The 21351-nt window shown below is 40.0% G+C and overlaps 1 long non-coding RNA gene across 1 annotated transcript; it reads left to right on the forward strand.

The window, feature by feature from the left end:
• Positions 1-8700: 8700 nt before the first annotated feature.
• On the forward strand, positions 8701-16143 carry LOC113953819. The gene is made up of 3 exons (XR_003530026.1): positions 8701-9202; positions 13539-13707; positions 13802-16143. It is a non-coding gene; the product is annotated as an uncharacterized LOC113953819 (long non-coding RNA).
• Positions 16144-21351: the final 5208 nt, after the last annotated feature.

The following is a 21351-nucleotide window of genomic DNA, read 5'->3' on the forward strand; positions in this document are numbered from 1 at the left end:
TGATCTCGGGCAATAACTAGCTATTTTTGCAAATGCATTATGGAACCCAGCTCTCCTGAAAGACTCCATCAAATGGGACTCTACTGTTTTAGACTAAGGACATCTCATCCCATGATTGTATCTTCTTCCCTAGCTACAGAAAATCTTTTGTGTCTCTTTCTAAGACATAATGATGGAGAGACCTTACAACAGAGTGGACATTTGGAAGGGTGAACAAGGAAAGACAGGTTTGAAGACAAGGTGCAAGAACATATATTAGTGAATCTGTCCAATTCCATGCAATTTTCATGTTTTTCTTTTCAACCAAGCCTAATGACATCCAGTATTTTGACTAGTTAGTATTCATCATTGTGGTCCCTTCCAAGTCAGACTAGACTGTGATTTGAAAGTGATCTGCGATTTAACATAGTTTATTACAGTGTTAAACTCGATTTACTTCAAATCAACTGAGTAAAATCTGACTAAATGAATTCATAGGTATTTCCTAGAGAAAGAAAAGGCTATATTTTGTGGGTAATATATGTAGTTTTGTCTATTTTATTAAAAGAAGAAGTTGAATCCAGGTGTTGGTTCTGAATAGAATTTAGGAAGAGTATGATCAGAAGTCAGTTTTAGCAAGTAATTTTTAATACCTAATATTTTCATTGTGAAACTGTTTCCTGATTATCTGGAGCCTGATAGTATTGGGTTGACTGGTTGGCTGGATGCCAGATCCCCCGGTTCTCTCACTCCCCAGGATCAAAAGGCTCTTCTCAACAGGGGGAGAAAAAAGGATGCAAAATTAATAACTTGAAATAAAGACAGAAACATGACTTACCTATTACTATCACGGGCAAAACAGATCCACTTGGGGAAAGTTTTAACTTATTGCTTAATATATAATTATTTATTGCTAAATATATAAATATATTGCTAAATATATAAAAACCAGCATACTGAGAAAAAAAAGCCAAAAACTAAAACATCTTTTCCCAACTCTTTTTCCCAGACTCACTTTCATTCCTCCATGAATGGAGGAACTGACTACAGTGCCTCTCACCCCAAGCAGCACAAGGGGATGAAGAATGGGGGGCTGCAGTCAGTCCATAACAGCTCCTCTCAGTGTCACGGGTTGAACTTGGCCAGATTTTAGGTACCCACTAAAGTCGCTCTGAGCTGGGAGAAGTCACACAGGCAAAACAGACTCAACATGAGGTTAATACTAAAATTTATTAGTAAGAGGATAAGATCTAAAGAGTGAGAAATAAAACAGTCTTAAACACACCTTCCACCCATCCCTCCTTCCTTCCATGTTCTCCCTCCTCCCCCTGCAGCAGTGCAGGGAGACAAGTCCACCCCTCAGGCAACAGGTCTTCCAAATCTGCTGTCCCGTAGGTCACTCTTCCATGGGCTGCAGGGGGACAGCCTGCATCATCATGGTCCTCACCAAGGGTTACAGGGCGGGACACAGCTCTGAGTCCTTCCCCCACTCTGTGGGGTCCATCCCACAGGTAAAATTCCTTGAAGGACCTCTCCAACGTAGGTCCACCCCTTAGGCAGTAGTTCTCCCATATCTACTGTCCCAAGGATCACTTCTCCATGGGGTGCAGGGGGCACCTCTGCACCCCGATGGTCCTTCATAGGATGCAGTCCTTCATAGGGTGAGCTGTACCGATGTGGATTCCCCACAGGGCCATGAGTCCTACCCGGGAATAACCTGCTCTGGTGTGGATTTTCCTCTCTACGAGCCACAATTCTCTTGAAGGACTCTGCTCCATCCTCGGCATTCCACGGGGGATAACGGCCTTCATGCATCCATCTGCTCCAACATGGGCTCGGCTGGGGGGGGAAGGGAGGGCAGTGCCTGCCGGCAGGGGCAACTTTGCCACTCTGGCTTAGCCCGCGGGGCACTCCCCCCCACCGCTCGCAGTTCACCTTGGGGGCTTTGGCGCTGTCGGTGCTGTTCGGCTCCTCGGGCAGGACCGGCTCCAGTATGGGCTGCTTGCGGGGCGGGCCCGGGGGCTGCAGGGCCGCTGTCCACGGAGCTGCATGCCCCGGCCCCGGCTCTGGCTGCTCCTTAGCAGGGGACACCGCTCGCTTGCTTGGCGCTGCTGAGCGCAGCACGGGCTGGGTGCCGAGAGGCCTGGGTTGGGCTGCTGCCCCACCCTCCTCCCTCTGCAGTGGGGGAGGTGGCGGGGCCGCCGGGGCGCTTCGGTCAGCTCTGCCCTGGCTGGAATTCTTCTGCGCAACAAGCTTGTTCTTAAATACGTTATCACAGAGGAATACTTACTGGCTCTCCCTTGGCCAGCAGCAGGAAGTCTCTCCTGTAACCAGCTATCATTGGCTTCATTGGGGGGGGGAACTTCTAGCAGCTTCTAACCGAGGCCACCCTATGAATCCCCCCCTCTACCAAAAACCGAGCCACCTCAACCCAGGACAGTCACTCCTTCCTCCTCACGCTTTTCCCTGCTCTAGCCTGGGGTCTTCCCATGGGATGCAGGGAAACACCTGCCCCTCCGGGGTCTCTCCCAGGGCCACAGGGCTGTCTATGAGATGCTGGGGTGTCTCCTCCCCTCCTGCCGTCTTCCCGCTCTGCCCTCGGGGCTCGCAGAGCTGTTTCTCACCCGGTTCCCCTCCCTCAGCCCTGGCTGCCGGGCAGCATTTTGCCCTCCCTTGCCCAGGCTTTTCCCGGCGCTCTCTCCCGTCCACCCGTGGCTGAGGGGCTCAGCCGTGCCTTGTGTTGGGGCCACTGGAGCTGCTGGAACTGACCATACACTAAACACCATCACACTAGCAAAATTGTTGCATTAATAAACATATTTTATAGGTTTTCTTTAGATGTAACAACATCCAAATGCTGCCCAAGTTTAAGTGCAAACACACAATACAAAATCTGTAGCTATCATACTCACCCACCTAGGTGCATTCAACATCCACACCTGTGAATACAGAAATAATCATCATTTTTAGAAGAAAAGCTTTATGTTGTTTTCATGCTCTCCAGACATGCTGAATTACGTTACCAAGACCTCATCTTCCTTTGCTGTGCTGCATCTTGTTACATGAGGGATCGTAAACACAGTAATGTTGCTGAAAATGCCATCAATGTGATAAAGCACACCAAAACACGTATTTCAAATTACATATCTGCAGATAAGTGCAGGTCCCTTCCCACAGAGGTCTAATACTGGCTCACTGACTTCTGGAAAGCTGATAGTTTGGACTTCCCTCAGACATTTTCTGTTTTCTTTAGATAGATTGCTTCTAAATCAGTCTTCACATATCCATGGTTTTAAGAGTCTACAGAGATGTTATTAAGTCTCTCTATTCCATATAGTAGTCTGTGGGGGTTTGTTACCTCTTATTCATAGTTTGTTGATTGCTGGGGTAGAAGAGTCAAATATCTTGACTGCTGATGAATAGGATTCCCTAGCAGCCTTTATACACAAAAAGTAGAAGTCACACTGGAACTTCTGCTATCGCCGTTATCACAATGATCATTGACACAAAAATAAACTCTTTTCCCTGCATGCCACTGGAACTCCATAACAATGTATAGAAGAAAGTAATCCCTTGCAACTACCTCCAACATGTTGTTATTTTTATGCCAAACCTTTTAAAACACTGACATTTCCCACAGGTTTTTATTATGAAAATCTTATTTATTATTCATAAATTATAATTGTAAAAAGCTTTACTTTTCTGTGAATAACACAAGACTATGTACCTACCTAATTTGAAGGGCAGTTATTCTTTTTTGAAAATGCAGTAAAAATGTGCTAATTTGCAGGCTGCCACAGAATGTTTTGTCCAAAAAATGATCCTTGATGCTAAAACTTGGAAATACATATAACTAAACTTGTTGTTCATACCGTTCCTTCTGATTGGTAACATTGTAACATGCTTTGTACAGTTATAGTAAATAAAACTTTGCCCATGCACATTCACTCAGAATGCTCTTGTAAACACTTTTTCCTTGATCTGTTACTCAGGGTATGCTAAAACTTCCACTGGAACCATTCACTGATACGTCCCCTATAGTCAATAAAGCTTCAATATTCTTCCCAGATAAGTGTCATCTTTTTGCCCATCTCTCAGTCTTCTTTCATTCGTAGGGAGGAGTCCTTTTTCCTGTATGCATATATTTGAACCATGCAAATTCTTCCTTTTAATCGTGCATGTCACCCTCCACTTTTGAATAGGCCTCCCCATCTATGTCTTTCTAGTAGTTTCTCATAACTTTTTTATCATAACACAAAGAAACAAACAATTTGCAGTGTTTCCAGTTGCTCTGTGTGCTGTGATCAACTTGTATTATAGTGAAGAATTGATCTCTATGGTATCTTTATATTTTCTCACCTATCTTTATTCTGATTGTCTTCTCTTAGGCTAGGCTTTCGGTTTTGAACTTTTGATATGCTCTGACTAGCAGAATACCCACAACTGGAGTTCATATACATTATGTTAATGCAATGTAGTAACGATAAATAATGCTTTGTTGTGCATTCATGGGAGCATCATGAGGATGCTTATGAGGGAGCATCATTGACACAGTGAAAGGCATTGGTGTCCAAGTTGTGTTTTCCATGATCCTTCTGGGGAAGGCCCAAGTAGGAAGGGGTGCATCCTGCACATCAATATCTGTCTGATATTGCAAGCTGTTCTACTGGATCTTGTTAGGATCTTTCTCGCAAAGTGGAGTGACAACATCTTCAGAGATTAGTCTACTTACCAGCTGAGGAAGGTTTTGAACTAGGAACCTCAGAGACCAGGTACAGAGGCAAGGCTGAGAACATGAGATGGGGACATTCCCACAATTTCTCCTACAATTTATGAATGGAGTCCCATCTCAAATATCATTGCACAAAATATACAGCATGGGAAGTGAAAATGGGTATTGGTGCAATGGTGTACGACTATAATCTGAGAGATCTGGCAGCACAGCTGATGTCATCCCAAAACTGAGTTGGGTCTACTTGGGGTAAAGGTAGCTTCATCCATGAAAGCCTGTCTGGTGCTATATTTTGGATTCGTCACTAAAGCAATGTTGACAACTCCCCCAGTGTTTTAGCTGTTGATAAACAGCATTTGCACAGCTCCAAGGCTTATCCCCACTCTGCCCCACCAGTGAGTAGGTTGGGAATGCACAAGAATTTTGAGGGTGACAAAACCAGGACAACTAACCTGAACTAGCCAAAAGGATACTCTATACTGTATGATTTCATGCTCAGCAATCAAATCTCAGGGAATGGAGAAGGCAAGTGGGTTCATAGTTATGTTGCTGGTCTTCCCAACTGGGAAATGGCTGGATATCTGCCTGCCAATGGAAAGTAGTTAATGAATTCCTTTTTTTGCTTTGTTTGCATGTGCAGATTTGACTTTTATCTCAACCCACCAGTTTCTACTGCTTTTACCCTTCTGACCCTCTGTCCTGTCCCACTTTGAGTGAGTGAGTGAGCAACTGGGTGGGGACTTATCAACCCAACACAAGTGCAGCAAACCTTGTTCTGTGGAATGGGCAACAGGTAAGTTGGGAGCTTATTGTAATGTGATCAGAGTGAAGGCCGAAGGGGGGTAGTTGCAGTGAACATTTGCAACACTACCAGTTGAGAACAGGGCGACAATGCCTCCTTTAAACAGCCTCAAAGGTCCTGGATCTTACGGAGGTCTTTACCTGACATTTGCTGAAAGGAAAACTTGGAGAGGCTCAGATTTCTGGAGTTTGTCAGGATCAATTTTTGATGCAGGTACCGGATGGCCAAATTAGAAAAGGTACTCTGTTGCATTTACTGTTCATGCATAAAGAAAATGGTCATAGATTTGAAGATCAATGACAACCTTTGCTGCTGTGACCATGTCATTGTACAATTTTAAATTCTGAAGTAAACAGAAAAGGTAAATAGAAGAATGAAGAACCTTCAGGGCAGCAGACTTGGGAACTGACCAGCAACTTCCCCTGAGTGGTGTTCTCCTCCCAGGGGCTCTCATTCTTAAGTGATATAATGGCCCATGATAACTTGTTGATCTTCAAGGACAACCTCCTCAAAACATAAGAGTGATCTACACTCACATGCACAAATTTGTAACAACACAGAGTGAAAAGAGCTTGGAGTTATGTCAAGGCTAAGCAAATAAAGTGCACGCTAGAAACACCTTTATTTGAGATGTGTGAAGGTATAGCCAACTAACAGCTGGAATAATGCTACACTGGCTTACAGTAATGTTGAGGAGAAGAAAAAAATGCTGACAGTGATAAATTTAAGCACCAAGTAGGAAGACCTGAAGGAGGAGAAATATAATTTTACTAGTTACTATGGGAAATTTATGAATTCACCTATATTAGAAGTGAACATGCTATATTGTAAATAAATTATTAATCTAATTTAAGTAAAATTTCAAAATTTGATATTTTGATAAAGTAGTGAATTAAGATAACCTGAGGAAGGTACCAAGAACCTGTGAGCTAAAGTGGAGAATGATATATAGCATGCAGGGAGAAAAGGTTGCAGAAGCACTTCAGAAGATTAATAATATAAAAAGTACCTGACCCAGATGAAATTCCAAAAAACCACATTTAAATTGTAGGAATTAAAGGAATCAAAGACTTTGCCTGGTTACTTAGTAATATTCTTTGGCAATATATTGTATTATTATCTTCAAAGGTTTATTGTTCTTATTTTAAATATAAAGGAAATATTAAAAATTTCAACAGTTAATATAGAGTTAAACTAACTCAGCTTCATCCAGACTGTGAACGAAAAAATGACCATAAATGCTAAGAATAAATAAGTCTGCTATAGCAAAATAATGATAACTATTAAACTGTATCTGGAACTAGCCTTGAATCCGTTAAATCTACAAGTGTTACCTTTGTGGTAAACAAGAATAAATTAAAAGGAACACCTTGAAATGCTATGTTCTCTTGTGGTTCCATTTTCTGCACAGAACAGTCATTCTTAAAGACAGCTGTGACAGTGACAACTTGAGCAGGCTGGACTTGGAGTGTTAGTAAGACCAAGAACATGATCAGTGAAGAAAAAATCAGAATGCTTTGCTTCAATGTTGAAATTAGAACTTTAGCATAGCTGAATGACTGGAGGTTGGAGAAAGGAGGGAGGAGAGGGGAGGGGAGAGGAGGGGAGCGGAAGGGAGGGGAGAAGAAGAGAAGAACAATAAAGAATTCAGGCTATATAATGTGGAGCTTAAAGCAGCAGGTTATGGTTTGAGTAGGATGTAGGAAAAAAGGGAAAAAGAAACTTTGGAAAGTTTTGTGGTTGTTGTTGTTGCTCATTTTCCAATGGAGAAACTAATGTTTTTAGGGTGGGCCATCTGTTTCCTGACTAAATATCATAAATATTAATTTATCTTTTGACAAAGGAAAGGGAAAGAAAGGGAAAGAAAGGCTGATAAGGCAGAAGCAGAGGTAGCTGAAGGAGTGACAGTCTTGACAAAATTAGCATTTTTTCCTTCATCTTTTATGGTTATATTGTGGATTTAAGCATGACTCAAGTATCATATTCATCTTATAAGTATATGGTATGAACAAACCAAAGGTACTTTCAGCACCACTGAATATTTAAGCAATAAAAATGGTTTACAATAGTCTTTGAATATGTTATTAACTCTGCGGGATGATGAGACTTGAAAAGGATACATCACACTAAGCACCCACAAAATGATGTTAGTCATAAGTATTTGGAGACTCACCGTACACTCTGTTTTGTAGTGTCTTTCCTGCTCTAATAGAGTAGCTATATATTCAGTTATATGTTCAGCTATATTTGTCCCCACATGTGAGAAAAGTGTCACAAGAAGCACTTAAGATTAGTGTAATTTAGATAATACCTTTTATTTAAATGATCAGTGTTAACAGTTAAAATTCACCAACATTCTAAAACTCTCTATAAATCTAACATATAAATTGATATGAATAATAATTTAAAAAAAGTATCTAATTTCCTGCAAAATGCAAAGTGTGGAAAAAGCACTTTTCATCTCCCACTGTAGTACTGAATGCCAGCTAGGTAATTATGTACCTTCCAAATTAATCCAAAGACAAATATATTTTGGCCAAAGTGTAAATCTACTCTCTAAGCTAATCAGCAAAAAAAAATATATATATAATAAGACTAAGTTATGTTGTATTTCCTGAATTACTCACTGTAGTCCTTCATTCCTCAAACATAAAGGCTTGCTCCTTTTAAAATTTATGAGTATGCCTAATTTTTTACAGAAAAAAATTCCTGTTTCCCTAAATGCCTGCAGACTTTCTGGTAGAGAAAATATTAGTTCACAATTGGTACTGCATGTGGAAAGTGTCATTCAAACAATAATTTTTCTAGTATAGTATAGTCGAACTATAACTGACCTTACAAATGGGAGGAGAAAACTTGAAATTTCCTACTCCCTTTGAAATTGCTTTCGTTTGCTTTGCAAATAGAGCTACAATGACTGAGAAGAAGAAAAATTTTAACCGGATCAAAAACAATAACATGTCTGGCATACTCTGAAAAAGTTCAGATAATGATCCTTACTGAACACTTCATGGGAAAATTAAGGGCCTTATCACTATGTCCTTGAACATAGAGGAGGAAACCTCTGTTGGCTTTTAAAAACTGGGGATTTTTGTTTAGGAGAGAGAGAAAAGAAGTTTCAATTTATTTCTTCCATGGAGCATGCAGTATGTGGAGGGGCTGTATGGTCTCTCTTTCTGTTTCTTATTTTTCCTTTGATGTACAGGGACATCACTAGTGTGCACTGTCCACTATTCACACCAGCTTTCAGGCTAGTTCAAAATAGTCCAGTTCGTGATACATCTGTATTTTCAGCCTGAATGTCACTACCACCATTTCTTTGCATATAAAAGATTTAGACCATAGATCTATAGCTTTATATAATATTATTTCTTACAACATTACATCTATACAAAATTCTTTTGCGGCTTTATTGGACCAATATGCGGTTTGTATGGCCAAGTTTTGGTAGATGGGGGCTACAGGGTTGACTTCTGTGAGAAGCTGCCAGAAGCTTCCCCCATGTCTGGCAGAACCAATACCAGCTAACTCCAGGATGGACCTGCCGCTGACCAAGGCCAAGTAAATCAGGAATGATAGTAACGCCTCCAAAATAACATATTTAAGAAGAAAAAAAGATATTGCACAGATGAAATTGCAGCCAGAAAAGAGTGGAGTGAGAACATGTGAACAGCTATACAGATACCAAGGTCAGTAGCGAAGGAGTGGGAGGAGGTGATCCAGGCACCACATCTGAGCAGGCCAGCAATGGCAGATGCAGCAGAAGCATGGCAGAAATGCACCTGTCAAGAGCAGACAGCAACAGGATTGCGGGATTGAACCTGGAAATGCAGGATCTTAGCTGAGTTATGGAAACCCAGATCAAAGATTAGATTACTGGTGTTATAAAATTAGATGATACAATGTTGATAACATCTGTTTTGAAAATTATGTGTGTCTGGACTATACCTGTTGTCTGAAATGATGCCAGGTGTCTGAAGAGCCATCCAAGGCCCTGAGGGACACTGATGTTCTAGATATTCAGTGGGTCATTAAAGTCAGTAGTTTAAGCATCACAGAAACAAATATATTTAATCAAGTGATTCCTGCATTAATCCTGTTAGTTCTGAATTAAAACATGACTTTGAGGTAAAAAAAATCCATTCCTGCCTAAATTGTGTTGAAGAAGTTATTGTATTTTCTGGTAAATTGTGTTAATTTTTTAATTTCTCTGTTATTTTCTTCATGAAGTCCAGGCTAAAAAATAGTTGAGGGTAGATTTAAGGAAAAGTCTATGAGCAACAAACAATTACATCTGTAAAACTACTGCTACATATCAGTACAGTAGTAATGTCTGAATCTGTTCTTCTTAATGCATTGCATAGGCTGTGCTTGAGCGGTTCTTTTATGACCTCAAATTTTATTTATTAAATTATTTCTTCCTGTGATTATACATACCTTCACATCCCTAAACTTTAGTTTCTTACAACTACTTTATAGTTTTACTAATTTTGACCAGTTCTGACCACTAAGCTTTCATTCTCTGTGTATTTCCCATCAATTTATGTGCTTTTGCTGACTACAGTATTTAATAACATGACTGGAACACCCTTATTTAAAGCTATGTGATACTCAGGAGTGAATAACGAAAGCTGGGATGGTAGGATAGCATTGTTGGTTAATGAAATAATATATTGTAAAGAAATAAAATCAGACAGCATGGAGTAAAGAAAAACTTATTTTTATCAAAGCTACTTTGGGGAAAGGTTATAGAAGCAATTTTACTTTGTTGGTCTTATGAGAGTTCTCCACAAGCCTCAAGGGTTGAAAATAAATACAGACTTCTATATTTTACTAGAGAGATTAATGCTTCTAGAAATGGTAACAATATTGCAATATTGGTAATTTTTTCTCCACTGTATATTGGTGACAAAAAGTGCTGGAGAGGGTGGTGTCTCTTGATCATCAAAACTAATACAGTTCTTTTTGATAACTTTAATAAAATAATGGGTGGTGGTAGTGTGTCTAAAATTGGAAAGATATAAAATTACTTTATAAGCAGATCACATAGAAGTGGGTTGTAACTTAATTTTTATCATAGGGTAAGTTAACCATTTATAGTATTCTTACAAACACCCTATCCTACAGATTAAAGTTTACCCTGGTAGTATTATGTGTGTATAGTTACTATGAAATCAGCTTGACTGAGATATTAACAAATCAATGGTAAAAGATGCCTGAATTTCTCTAAATCAGACCTACCAAAACTCAGAGGAATTTGTGTTTCAAGGGAACAGGAAAACATCTGACACAGCTGTTGTGTGAACCCAGTAGGGAAGGTTTCCTACTGGACCTGTTGTTTGTGAACATAGAAAGACTTGCAGATGATGTGAGAGTTGGAGACTGTCTTGGGCTCAGTGATCATGAAATGATAGAGTCTTTGGTTCTTTGAGAAGTAGGGAGAGGATTCAGCAGAACTCCCACCTTGGATTTCCTGAGGGCAGACTTTGGCGTTTAGGATCCCAGTTGACAGACTCACTTGGGAGACAGTCCTAAAGTGCAAAGTAGTCCAGCAAAGCTTGATATCCTTCAAGAAGCAAATCTTAAAGGCATGTGTGCCAGAAGATGAGCTGGTGGGGAAGATTAACTGGGCTTAACAAATACCTTTGGCTGGAACTCGAGAAAAAAAAGCAAGTTTATGACCTTTGGAGGAAGGGGTGGCTCACTCAGGAGGACTAAAAGGATCTCGTGAGAGAAAATTAGAATGGCGAAAGCCCAATTCGAACTTAATTTGGTCACTGCCATAACAGACAATAAAAAATGTTTCTACAAATACATCAATAACCAAAAGAGAACCATGGAAAATCTACATCTTCTATTGGATAGAGGGGGAAACATAATAACAAAGAATGAAGAAATGTATGAGGTAGTTAATGCCTTCTTCCTAATAGTAAGACAAATTTTTCTCAGGGTACCCAGCCCCCTGAGACAGGTACAGGGAGCAGAACAAAACCCCCATAACTGAGAGAAGAAGGTCAGAAACCTTCTGCACCACGTAGGCATGCACAAGTCTAAGGGGATGAATGGGATCCATCCAAGGGAAGTGAAGGAGCTGCTGGAAGTGGTCATTGAGCCACTTTCTATCATTTACAGAATTACAGAATCAGAGAATATGCCCAACTGAAAGGGACCCACCAGGATCACTAAGTCCAACACCTGGCCCTCCACAGGACCATCCCCAAAAGTCACAGCATATGCCTGAGAGTATTGTCCAAACGCTTCTTGAAGACCATCAGGCTTGATGCTGTGACAACTTTACCGGCAGTCCTGGTTAACTGAGGGGGTTCTGGTTGACTGAAAGTTGACAAATGTCATACCCATCTACAAGAAAGGTTGTAAGGAGGATTTGAGGAACTACAGGTCTGTCAGCCTGACCTTGATACTGAGGAAGGTTATGGAACAGCTCATCTCATGGCACACACAGGACATCCAGGTGATCAGCCCACATGGCACGGTTTTAGGAATGGCAGGTCTCCTGCTTGACTAACCTGGTCTCCTATTACATGAAGACCTAGTCAGCAGATGAGGGAAAACCCATGGATGTTGTCTACCTGGACTTTAGTAAAGCCATTAACACTATTTCCCACAGCATAGTCTTGGAGAAACGGGTTACTTATGGTTTTGATGGGTATACTCTTCACTGGGTAAAAAACAATCTGGATCAATAGGCCCAGAGAGTGGTAGTACATGGAGTTAAACCCAGATGGAAGGCAGTCACTAATGGTGTTCCTTAGGGTTCAGTCCTGTTCAATGTCTTTATCAATTATCTGGATGAGGGGATGGAGTGCAAGCTCGGTTAATTTGCAGATGTAACCAAATTGGGTGGGAGTGTTGATTTGCTGGAAGGTAGAAGGGATCTGGACAGGCTCTCTTGATGGGTCAAGGTGCATGATATGAGGTTCAACAAAGCCAAGTGCTGAGTTCTGCACTTAGGTCACAACAATAATGGAGTTCTACAGGCTGGGAGAAAAGGGGATGGAAAGTTACCCAGTGGAAAAAATCTGGGGGTGCTGGTCAACAGCTGGCTGAACATGAACCAGCCTCCTGCCCAGGTGGCCATGGAGGCTAGTGAAATCCTGGCTTGTATAAGAAATAGTGTGGCCAGCAGGACTACAGCAGTGATCATCTGTGTTTGGCACTGGTGAGACTGCATCTCAATTCTGGGTCTCTCTACAAAGAAGACATTGAGGTGCTGGAGCATGTCCAGAGAAGGGCAATGGAACTGATGAAGGATCTGGAGAACAAGTGTTATGAGGAACAGCCAAGGGACCTGGCTTGTTTATCCTGGAGAAAAGGAGGCTGAGTGGAGACCTTATTCCTCTCTTCAACTACCTGAAAGGAGGCTGTAGCAAGGTGGGGGGGGTCAGTCTCTTCTCCCACATAGCAAGTGATAGAACAAGAGGAAATGGCCTAAAGTTGCTCCAGGAGGGTTTTAAATTGGATATTAGGAAAAATTTCTTCACTGAAAGGGTGGTCATGCATTGGAACAGGGTGCCCAGGGAAGTGGTGGAGTCACCCGTCCTGGATATAATTTAAAAGAAACATGGACGTGGCACTTAGGGACACAGCTTAGTGGCAGACTTGGCAGGGTTTGGTAATGATTGGACTCAATGATCTTAGAGGTATTTTCCAACCTAAATGATTCTATTCTATTCTACTCTAGAGAGAAGTGATAATTTTTTTTTTTTGACAAACCAGTATGGAATAAATAGGGGCTTGAAGAAAAAAAAAAAGGTATATATCAATATTCAGTAATCATATTGCTTAAAAGGGAAGGAAAGGAAATGACTGAGACAGCTACAGGACTTTCAGAATGACCTTGGCTATTCAATTAAAATAAATCTTAAAGGAAATAATTATTGTAGAAATTAAATCAAATGGAAAAGGCTAGATGTGTGCGTGATACACTTTTGCAAAATAGTATTAGATTGACCTTACTACTCTCTTAGAGAAGATGGACTGTTTCACTGTCATCTTATCTTTTAGAACTTCCATAAAGTATTCAACACGATGATGAATAAAAAGTTATTCTTAAATGAGAAGAGGGATAGGAAAAACCTATAAAGTCGACAGAAAAAAAAGAAGATTGTAGCAGGTTTTACTGAACGAAAGCATCAACTCAGAGTGATGTTGCTAATGAAACAATGTCAATGAGGTAAGTAACAGAAAAGAGATCAAATTCAACTGTATAAATGAAATGCAATATACTTAAACCTAGGGAACAATTTCTCTTTTTGTTCTGATTGCAGAGAGACGGTGGAGCTTAGTGCTGTGTGGGCGTGACCAGGTTGACTTTCTGTACCACCCACATCATCACTGGGTAGCATGGTTTCCAGAGGAAAAACTGGGTGCCCCACAGGACGTGCACCATTTTGCCTCCCTTTCTTCAGCAGGGGGACTGTCAAGATCAACTCCTGCAGACTTGATCCCCCTGTCACCACTGCCAGTCCCCCTCTCATTTTCTCGGGAATGCAGTTACAGGACATGGTGCTGAAAAGGAAAGGACAAAAACGTGAATCAACCATACTGCTATATCAACAGCACAGTAGAGTCATAGAAACAGCAGTGCAGGCACCTGAGTGGAACTGAGCCCAGTGGAGCAGCAGTGTGCCCCGACTTGGATGACTTAGCTTTTGAGGGGCTTGTTTGTCATTGTTTTTTGTTGTTTTTTGGGATGGGGGGTGAGAAACATTAGCCACAGTAGCTCCCACTGCCTTCTTACCTTTTTTCCTGACAGACATGTGGTGCAGTGGAACAGTCACCACATTACCTTTCTCCAATGAAACCATGTGAACGCAACTTACAGGGAGTGTCCACCATCTTGTTTTGTTCCCAGTGGTGTACACTTTTTTGTTGCTAAAACACCTCCTCTTTTTGTATACTTTTGCTATTAATACTGCTGGTTTAGGGTGCGTGTCTTATTCCACTGCTTTGTGCTTTCAGTAAATTGTTATCTCAACCCATAGTCTGTGCTTTTGTCCCTCTCTTACCAGAAGGGATGGGGTAGAGAGTGGCTTATTTGGAGTTTAATTTCCAGCTGGTGTTAAAACTAACACACTATTAAAATATATCAAAAATGCCATGAAAAAGTAAGAAATTATTCAAGAAAATCTAAGTGTATTTATTCCTTTAGAACAAGAAGAAATAGTTCTCCTTCAGAAGTCAATAAGATGATTTAATATATAAAGTGTGTGATTCTTGTCACGTGTGTTTCTAGAGGTTGCACTTTAAAAATCAATGTCAAAAAGCACAGTGATATACATAGGCTAATCCCAGTACCCCACAAACAGAATGGACAGGTTTTCAAGGAGCAGGCTTTGGTATAAGGCAATAGGAATAGGATGGTTCTGGCTCTTCTTAATTAAAATAACTTATTTTTCTACTTCATACTTAACATTTCACCTTATTTACCAACATAAAATATTGGGCAAGAGATCAAATGGGTAAAAGCTGGCTGTAAATTAAATAAGGATGAGAAATAAAAGATGAATTCTAACAAAAAACTGTGTGTTTTGAGTAAAATAGCAACAGCAGGATCAAGAGGCCTAAGGACTTTTAAAATGATACTTGATAAGTTTATGAAATGGATTATATGACATGGTTGTCTGTAATGGTAGGTGCTGCATCCAGGCGGTTCATCATAGGAACAAAGGAAACAGGATTAGGAAGAAATTATTGCAATAATCTTATCTGCAATTTTCAGATATGTGTCCTACGGTTAGGAGGTGTGGAGCAATGAAGCAGTCTGCTCAGTGTAGCAGCAAGAAGCAATCAGCTGTAGTTAACTTCGTTCTCTTTATTATTATCCATAGTTCTGCTGATTTGATTTGATGATTTCTTTGGATTTTGTCTGCCTTTAAGGACAAGGTCAACAAGACTAATTCAGAGAGTATTTAAGGAAAGTATCAATAGATTAGCAAATACAGAAAGCTAGGGGTCAATATAACTGGAGCAGAATTTGTAAGGTGGTGATGATGTTTGCCTGGAGGTAGAAAAAAGGACAAAGTGTGAAAGAAATTAAAATCTAAGGAACAGTAACTCTTCAGAGGTCTTATTTACCCTTAGGTTTAAAACTGAATTTTCCATGACTTGAAGGAGGAGTAGTCTCTGTTGTCTCATGCTGTCAAAATTTTATGTTTGAGTACTGCTACTGTTGATATATACCCTTTGCTCTAGTGTTTAAAAGATGCTTCTGGGCTGCAGTATCAATCAGCAGTATTCTTTAGAAATGTCAATAGCTGGCATATTAGCACTTCAAATCTATATCCCTTATAAATGGGGAGCACTTGACATTCATTCTGTACCACACAGCAATACTTAAATGGTGACACTATAGAAGAGAGTGAAGAGAGAACAAATATAAACTTTGAATTTTAGAAAGTGCAGAAGGACTCCAAAAGTAATGGAAAAATGGTATCAGAACAAAGTTCTGGACCCATTGATACCTGGAGGAGCTTTGCTACTGAATTCAAAGGGATCCAGGTTTCAAAATTAACATTTATATTTAAGAAAGTACTTGTTCTAGAGTATTTATTTAAGGAATATGAATTTTTCTCCAGCCTTGGTATTTCAAGTAGAAATGTTCTATAACATATAACCATAACATTTTTTTTTTAACTGTTTAAACTGTAAATTCTTTGGATTAAAGATCTGTTACTGTGTTTTTACTCTGAAAATTCCATCTTATAGTAGTTGTAATAGTGTATTGCATACTGTAAACTCCTGGCTCAGAATGTAATAATACCAGTAATTACAGAATTGTTACCTATAGTTATTATCATATGGATATTATTCAAGGGAATGTTGGTCCAACCTAGTAGCAACACTGCTAGTAATATAATAAAGCACAGTTTCTTGACTCAAACCAAGAACATTCATTAAAACAGAATATTTCCTGGCTTCTGTCCATCACAGCAATGTAATTCTTTTTGTTAATGGATGTTAATATCTAGCATCCATTCCACATGTTCTGCTTATATCAAAGCCACTCAGAGAGACAATATTCTCAAAGAAAAACCATATCAAAGTATAAATAAACTTAGGAATGAAAAAAAAAAACACAACAAAAAAACCACTTCACAGTTGTTGTAACAAAACATTTCTACAGCAGTGGGATTGTGCAAAGAACTTTACAAATATAACACATCTGCTACTACTATCATCACTGAATAAATTAGAATATGTCCACAATACAGTGAAAGGCTTAATCTATATGGAAATAGCTAAACTATATTTATACTAGTAAGATTATATATTGATTAGTTCTGTTGGGTTTGATAGATCTAATTCATCGAGCAGCATGGCAAGTAAGATATGCTTTCAAACTACTACTGTGTCACTCAGGAGCTGTGCCCTCTGTGCCCACCTCATGAAGTGACTAGACCTTCTCTCACTAAGGTTCGGGTACATGGAAAGAAGGAGACATTGTTGGATGACTATGTTACCATCCCAAATTCCAGTCTCTGGTTCTGTGCAGTGTGGCTGCATGCACTTGATATCATCATAGTTTAACTACACCATTTTTGACAATTTATTCAATGGCTTTGCGCTCCATCCTGAGCTGACATCTAGAGATATTTTGATTGGTATCCGAGTTACCTAAAGGCAATTTTCACAATGTCTGCATATACTAGAGACTAGACTGCAGCAAGTTGAAAACCAATTATTAGATTATTTTAGCACAGTGAATTTACACAAGCATTCAAGACCAATGGCCTTAAAGAGTCTTACTGCTTAAATTAACCTTTCGTGTCAACTTTTATCTTACTCTGATTTCTTCAGCAGCTTTTATAATCAGTTTTGATTTGCCTATCTTACAAGTTTTTACCTATTTGACATCCTTGCAAGACATTTGAATGAACTACATTTTAATGAAGCACGCTGGAAAATCCATTTTTCTTCAGTTCTGCCATTTAGGTTCACATCTATAATCAGCTAATATAATAAAAAAGACTAGCTCAAGAACGGAGTGCTGCTTAACATAATGTTTACTTGAATGATTCCTAAGGGATGAAGTTGAAACTAACACAGTGATTCTGTAACATGGCCATCACTAGAGTTCAGGGAACCTGCCTCTGCATCTGATTCAAACATACTTGGCTGTAGGATAAGCAGGAATGGGTGGATTCATCAGTGATTTCATTGGTGAACTGACAAAAATAAAGAGCTTATTGTTGAATTTTTGTTAACGGATTTTGATAAAGGCATCGCTGTTAAAACATCATAATCAATTTATTAGACCACCCTCATGACTTTGTGTAAGGTGATAGACCAATTTAAGGCCACAGTGACAGTCCTGAGTGGTTACTGGGAAAGACTCTGGCACCTAGAGGGAGCATTCCCAAAAACCCATTGAAAGGTGATAAGGCTACACAAAAACGGACAAAGAGACTCCTGATGGCTTCAGCGCCCCAGCACATGGGGGAAACTTCCCAGTAACAGACTGATAGGATCAAGGAATGATATGGAGATAGCATGGCCTTACTTCGCAAACATCCTACCTGATGGGAACTCAGGAAACTGACCCTTAGGCCTATGTCATCTGTCTATCACCCCAAAAATTAGTTTATTGACTATAGTCACTCAAACTGCCTAAGAAAAAAAGTATAACAAGAGATCAGACATGAGTGAAAATTGGAGAGAAGTTTCATCATTTCTGTGGACATAACTGACGAGCTGCCTTTTCTCCTTCCACTCCTTAGGACGCTGCAGGATAAGCAACCATTTTTATATTTTACTTTGCTTTCACCCTTACTAACCGTACTTTGCATCCTTACATTGCATCCTTACATCTTGCCTTATATATGTTTTATCTCTACCTTACAGACTAATTGTACTTTGCTTATTTTACTTTGCTTTCACCTTTCCTTATATCCTGCCTTCCCTTTTACCCTATGGATATTAATTATACTTTGCTTTACCTTATAGATACTAATTTTCCCTACACTTTATACTAATGTCTTTGTAAATTGGTCTGTCAAGGAGGGGGGTTGCTTGAGTTTTGTATTAAGCTGCTATAGTGATCTATTTCTTTTTAGGAAGTTTCGTTGTTTTTGGAGAGGGTGCTTCTGGTTTGAGGTTTTATTAGTTAAGTGGAATTTTGCAGTTAAACATTGTCACTGACAACACGAACCCTATAAGTTTTCACAGATTTGTATTAATAAAAGTCTTTTTGTGAGCTGCTAAAAGTTAGTCCATTTTTTTGTTTGTTTTTTTTTTCAATGCTAACAGGCTCATTGACAGTGGAATAACTCATAGGAGAAACTTGCTGAGAAGGTTCTCCATTGCTATTAAGTGCAGTCTGCATGAATAGAGTATCAAAAGTTCTGTCCATCTCAGTGAATCTGTCAAGTGAAGGATCTCCACCTAAGAAGATGCTGACTAACTGTTTTCGGACTTTAAAGGCTTTTGAACTCCTGGGAGGGGGACAATAATAGACAAAAATATATTAATATGGGTGGGAAGAAAATCCTTCATTTCTGCTCCTTTTCACGTGACACTTTGTTTACAGTTCCTGTTCTCAAATGTTACACTTTAATCCATGAGAACAAAGCATTAATGTTAGTTCCCCTGACCGTATTTTGAAGTTTCTCTAAGCTCTGTTCATCAGCTTGTGGATACAGCTCATGAAAAATATGAAATGAAGATTGACAGAAGGACATGAGGAACAGCAATACAGGGAGAGACTCAGACAGCCTAAGAAAAGAAGGAGCAAAAATTTTAACGGAATGGAACTCAGTAGGTCATGAACGTATATCAAGAAGAAGTATCTATGAAATGCTGCAAGGAACATAGCAGACTCATGAGGATAGAATTTCATGTCAGTGAGATGAAATGTTGAGGATTAGTTCCTGTGACTCTTGGTGGAAGTATGTACCGATTTTCTCACAATGTGAATATGATCTACTGTAGAACATTTCAAAGCACAAGTTCAGCTAAGTGTTGCTAGTACCTTGGAGAGGGCTTTTAATTCAGAAACTGAGCATCTTTCTAATAAATCATGGCTGATGTTTAAACTTATTGAGAGATTATATTTTGAAAATTTAGTTTAGAGTTAATGAGTCAGACAAATGAAATATGCGTGTTTAAAAGGGCCTAATTCTCTAAATTAACATTAAGTAAAAATCACATATTCATAATTGTATTTTAATGGTGTGATTTATTCTTCTGAGTTCCACTAATATAAGAGTACTAGTGGACCTGGGCATAGACTGTAGGTTCCAAGGAATATTGCATCTGCCTGATATGGGGTGTTGTTTTAAACCACATGCTATCCTAGCTTTGTTGGAGGGCTGAAACAATTATCTTAAAAAATCAAAACTGACTGACATAGCACCACTTTACTGTTGTACTTGCCCAAATGTTGTTTCTACTGTTTTCAGGACCCTTCAGGTGCACGAGTTTACAAGGTCTTCTTGAATTTCTTCAGTAGAATAACAGTTTTCATTAATTCCAGATAAAGGAACTGACTGCCACCAGTTCCAGGAGCAGTATCTGACTTGGTTGCTTGTTCTAGTTGGTGACTGGCCAGAAATACAGCCAGTTACTGTATCAAAATCAGATTAAGGTAACTTCTGTCATAGGTAGTGATGCGTCTACAGCTAAGCAGGATAAGAAAATGTTCATATGATGAGGTTTCTGTATCTGAGGAGGGGCTTTAAGGATCTTTAAGGCATGAATATATGGCATCTATGTTCTCAGCTGAGAAAAGTGGAGGCTGAATCCTGTTATCAAATAAATCCTAAATTTCATTTGTCAGAACTGCTGCCAATTAAATACTGTCAAGGACATTACCTGCTTGAAATATCTGGAAACACCTTTGAAACTTGCCTAAGGTAAGACACATTTTTCTGCTTTTAGAATCATAGAAACATTTAGGTTGGAAAAGACCTCTAACTAAGATCACTGGGTCCAACTGTTAACCCAACACTGCCAAATCCACCACTTAACCATGTCCCTAAATGCCACATTTACATGCTTTTTAAATACTTTCAGAGATGGTGGCTCAACCACTTCCATGGGTAGCCTGTTCTAGTGCTTGATCACCTTTTAAAAAAACTGAACAGCATTTCCATTGTTAAGAAGTATATTTCTTCCAGTATTTCACTGAACTTTACATAAATAATTATCCTGGGTAAACAAAACACAAACAACTCATCTCCCAGTAAAAAAACCTTCTCCTGCTTTTGAACCATCTCCATTGCCTACACATCAATGCATCCCATTAGCTATAGTCAACAATAATCAGCCCATCTCCTTGGATTTTTCCAAAGTAACATCTGTTTTCATATTGCCAGTACTGAAAACTGAGGTCTTTTCTCTTTAGGAAGAACAGGATACTTTGAGTGAAGGTGTCCAGGTGTTGGCGGCTGGGGCAGTAGCAGCAGCACTGGGGGGTGTGCCGGGGTGTCCCTGTGTGGAGCAGTCGGGGCTGCCCCGCCAGGACACCGCCGGTTCCAGCGGCTCCAGCGGCCCCAGCACAGGGCACGGCTGAACCCCACAACCACGGGCGGGTGGGCGAGAGCTCCGAGGAAAACCTGGGCAAGGGAGGGTAAAATACTGCCCGGCAGCCAGGGCTGAGGGAGGGAAACAGAGTGAGGAACAGCCCTGTGAGCTCCGAGGGCAGAGCGGGAGAAGGGCAGAAGGGGAGAAGACTCCCCGGCATCTCAGGGATGGCCCTGCGGTCCGGGAGAGACCCTACCAGAGCAGGTGTTTCCCTGAGTCGCATGGGAAGGACGCAGGCTGAAGCAGGGAAAAGTGTGAGGAGGAAGGAGTGGCTGAGAGAAGGTTTTATGGACTG

This window comes from Corapipo altera, unplaced genomic scaffold (genome assembly GCF_003945725.1).
Source record: "Corapipo altera isolate COAL_440 unplaced genomic scaffold, ASM394572v1 66, whole genome shotgun sequence".
Taxonomy (NCBI): domain Eukaryota; kingdom Metazoa; phylum Chordata; class Aves; order Passeriformes; family Pipridae; genus Corapipo; species Corapipo altera.